The 4,781-nt window shown below is 36.1% G+C and overlaps 1 pseudogene; it reads left to right on the plus strand.

Moving 5' to 3' along the window:
• Window positions 1-3,349: 3,349 nt before the first annotated feature.
• LOC103266784 lies at window positions 3,350-4,209 on the plus strand (annotated as a pseudogene).
• Window positions 4,210-4,781: the final 572 nt, after the last annotated feature.

Here is a 4,781-nt window from a genome sequence, read left to right on the forward strand (position 1 = left end):
CTTTGTAAACTTCCCTTTACATTGTAAGCCCTTTGTCTTCCTTATAAGGTAACATATTGGAATCATACAATTTGAGTGGATTTTCCATAGCTTGGGGCTACCTTTAGTCTTACATGTTGCACATTGATTGGTTTTACATAATCACCTCATTTACATGTCCTATTTGCTGATTGGTTTACAGAATTACTATTCTGACTGGATTTCTGCCAAAAGTTTAAACATGTAGCTTGCCAAAGTAAAAGCCCGAGAAAGAAAATACACAAAGAAGCAGGAAGTAACTTATTTCCCCTTTTTCTGTTTTTTCTGCATTTTCAGAAAGGCCCCTGCCTCAACATCACTCAAATTGAGTGATTTTCCACACAGAAGGCTCATCCAATGTAAATTCATAGAGGCCTGAAAAGACATAATACCTCTGGAAATGCATGTAGCACAGGATTTAAGGAAGGGAAGGATGGAGAGTTAGGGGCTTGAGGTTGAAGAAATCAGCATGGTCCTGATCACATAGGGCATTGTGTGTCTAAGAGGCTTGGATTATACTTTGTTGGCAGGAGGACCCACTAGGGAGAGTAAGCAGGGGAGGAGCAAGGTCAGAATTTCATCCTAGAAAGTTCAAGGAAAGTTCCCCCCAAAAGGGGGATTGTTGGGTCATGTGGAAGATTGATTTTTAGATCTTTTAAGAATCACCACTGTTTTCCACAGAGGTTGTACTAGTTTACACTCCCACCAACAGTGTAGAAGTTTTCCCTTTTCTCTGCATCCTCTCCAGCATCTGTTGTTTTTTGAATCATTGATGATGGTCATCATGACTAGGGTGCGTTATGATCTACCTTGCAAACTAGGTGCTCTTTGGGGATACTTCACCTCAGTGAATGAGGACGTAAGTCTGGAAGTAATACAAGACGTACCTTCTTCCTTCAATCACCAAGCCTCATCTATGTTACCTGCTCAGCATCTCTTAACTTTGTCCACTTCACTCTGATTCCACTGACACTACTATATTCCAGGCTTTAACATCTTATTTGGTCTAATGAATAGCTTCCTGACTGTTATTCCAGAAATCAATCTAGATGTCCTCAAATCCATCTTCACCTTGCAAACAGATCTTTTTTTGAAATGAAAATTTTCTTAAAATTAACTACACAGATTCTAACTATATAAATTAATAAGTTTGGCAAATATATATATTTGTGCAATCCCCACCTTAATTAAGACATTTCCATTCTTCTGGAAAGTTGTCACTTTTTCTCATCCAGTTAATCTTTACCCAGCATAGGAAACTACTGTTTTGATTTCTATTTTCAGAGATTAATTTTGTATCAGGAGTTTTTTGATCAGTGTTTTTGAGATTCATTCAAGCTGTAATATGCATTAGTAGTACAAGCTTGCTTATTGTTGGATAGTATTCCATTGTGTGAATATAATGCAATTTATTATTGTTTAACTGTTAATTAATATTTGGGTTGTTTCCAGTTTGATGCTATTTTGAATAATGCTGCTAAGGACATTTGTGTATGAGTCTTTTAGAAGATATGTATTTTTGTTTCTCTGTATAACTACGTAGGAGTAGAATATCTGGATCATATGGTAAATGTATATATAACTATTACTGAGCAGTTCACCATTTTGCATACCACCAGCAATGTGGAGATTACAGTGTCTTCACATCTTTGCCAACACTTTGTATTTTCTGTCTTTTTAATTTTAGCCATTTAGTGGATATAAAGTGGCATTACATTGTGGTTTTAATGCATTTTCCTAATGACTGATGATGTCGATAAACTTTTCATGTGCTTATACTCATTCATATATATACTTTTGTAAGGTGTCTGTTCAAGCATTTTGCCCATTTTGTGGGAGTTTGTCTTTTTTTTAACTGACTTCCAGGACTTTTTTTAAATCTATCTAGATGGACATATGTATTGAAAATGTTTTCTCCCTGTCTGTGGCTTATTTTTTACTTCAGTAATGGCAGAGTTAAAGCTTGAAGTTTCTTTTTTTTAATTTTAAAGCTGTCAGGTACAATTCAGGATTAGGCACATCGGTGGGCATCATTCAGGTAAAGTTTTTCATTGGTCCTCACTTCACCTGGTTTGGGATCAGGTATGCTCATTAATGTTACGTGCCCCCTTGCCCCACCAGTGATCTGCTACTGCCATCTTTTCCATGTAGTAGTATGATAAATGTTCAGGGTCCACTTATGTGTGAGAATATGTGGTACTCAGTTCTTTGTTTCTATGATAGATCACTGAGTATGATAGACTCTAAATCCATCCAAGTTGCATAATTTTGTCTCCAGTCCACTTTCGATGGGCAGCACAGTTGATTTCATGTTTTTGCTATTGTGAATAGTGTGGCAATAAACATGTATGCACAGGTATCTTTTTTGTAGGATGATTTGAGTTCCTCTGGGTATATTCCCAAAAGGGGGATTGCTGGGTCATGTGAAAGATTGATTTTTGGATCTTTTAAGAATCACCACTGTTTTCCACAGAGGTTGTATTAGTTTACACTCCCACCAACAGTGTAGAAGTTTTCCCTTTTCTCTGCATCCTCTCCAGCATCTGTTGTTTTTTGAGTCATTGATGATGGTCATCATGACTAAAGTTAGGTGGTGTCTCAGTGTGGTTTTGATTTGCATTTCTTTTATAATTAGGTAACCAATTCCTAATCAAAACCCCAATAGCCCATACCATAAGAGATAATATTGACAAGTGGGACCTCATCAAACTGAAAAGCTTCTGCAAAGCCAAAAAAAAAAAATGTTCAGAGAGTGGGGAGATAGCCCACAGAATGGGAGGAAATCTTTGCCAATTGTATATCTGACAAATGCCTAACATTCAGCATCTATAAGGAACTCAAATATGCCTAAAGGAAACAAACAGCCCTATTAAAAAGTAGGCAAAATATATGAATAGACACTTCAAAAAAAGACATACAAGCAGCCAGCCAACAGATACATGAAAAAATGCTCGGCCTCACTAATCACCAAAGTTTGAAATTTCTATGAAGACTAATTTATTAATTGCTTTCTTCCATGATTAGTGCTTTTCCCCTCTAACCTTATTGAGGTATAATTGACAAAATAATTGATGTATTTTATATGCTGAAAAATATTTGCTGACCCCAGTGCTACAAAGATATCTCCTCTGTTTTCTTCTAGACATTTTAGAGTTTTCACTATTAGATTTAGGTCTATTATTTATTCAAGTTAATTTTTGTGTGTGGTGTTAGGTAGAAGTTGAAGTTCATTTTTTTTTTTTCATCATTTTCCAGCACTATTTATTGAGAAGACTTTTACTTCCACATTGAATTGCCTTGGTGCTTTTGTTAAAAATTCAAATTACTGAAAATGGCCACGGCTGTCCAGGACTCAAGTGTGAGTGCAGGGGAAAAGCTGAAAAAGCCCCCAAAGAAGAAGATGAAAATGGTAGCAAGAGCCGTATCATCGGAGCTGAAAGACGAGGCCAAAGACGCTTCAGATGGCGAAGGTTCTGTAGGAAGCTGTGAATTGGAAAAGGATTACTTTTCTTCTGATGATGAAGCAATAGAGGTTGACAATGAAGATGATGCTGAACCCTGTGACAAAGAAAATAAAAATGCCGCAGAATCAAGTGTTGGGACTAATACAGGCTGGGCAGATGCCATGGCTAAAATTCTTAACAAAAAAACGCCTGAAAGTAAATCCACCATTCTGGTAAAAAATAAAGAGCTGGAGAAGGAAAAAGAAAAGTTAAAACAAGAAAGAATAGAGAAAAGAAAACAGCGTGATAAGAGGCTGGAGTGGGAAATGATGCACAGAGTAAAACCAGATGTTGTCCAAGACAAAGAGACAGGGAGAAATCTTCAGAGAATTGCAATGAGGGGTGTGGCACAATTATTTAATGCTTTTCAGAAACATCAAAAGAACGTTGATGAAAAAGTTAAAGAAGCTGGAAGCTCTATTAGAAAGTGTGCTAAGTTGATATCAACTGTTTCCAAGAAAGATTTCATTAGCGTTTTGAGAGGAATGGATGGAAGTATACAAGTGAGACAAGTTCTACTGCAAAGAGTCCAAAAGCCAAATGGACTGAAATGAAATCAGAAGAGGACCCGAATTGGAAAATCCTACGTGATGATTTCATGATGGGAGCATCTATGAAAGACTGGGACAAGGAAAGTGATGGACCAGATGACAGCAGACCATAATCTGCAAGTGACTCTGATGCATAAAGCATTGTAGAAAAAACAATTTGCAATCACTTTATTTTTTCTAGAAAAATAATTCATCCTCTGATAGTTGGGGAGTTATAAGAATACCACTTGTAAGAAAGCAAAAAGACTTTTACCAGCTTTGCTATTCCCCCTTTTCACTTACACTTTATTAAAATTATATTTTTCAACTCTTGCTTAATTTTAAGCTTCGTTCCTTAAAACATTTGTAAGAAGAAATATTTGTGCTTTACCAGCGAGGTGTGCATTTTGCCAGGATCATGTTAGTTATGTCTATTGGTGTGTTTTTCAGGATCACCAGTGTTTCTAGAAATGTAGTATCAATTCATAATTAAAATAAACTCTTTGAAGTTCATGTTTCTCTTCCAATTTATAGGCCTAGGTGTCTATAGTTTTTGAGAACAATTGATAAATTTTTGTTTGTTTGGGGATGTTATTGAGAAAACCTATGTAGTAAAATTTAAAGTTATACTATTTCTGATTTTGGGTGGTCATTTTAACTTTAGATGATCTGGCAAATATGAACCAACAGATTTCTACTTTTATATCGCTTCCTTTTACTACATAATACA

This window comes from Carlito syrichta, unplaced genomic scaffold (genome assembly GCF_000164805.1).
Source record: "Carlito syrichta isolate Samal-C Ts95f unplaced genomic scaffold, Tarsius_syrichta-2.0.1 Scaffold307331, whole genome shotgun sequence".
NCBI lineage: Eukaryota > Metazoa > Chordata > Mammalia > Primates > Tarsiidae > Carlito > Carlito syrichta.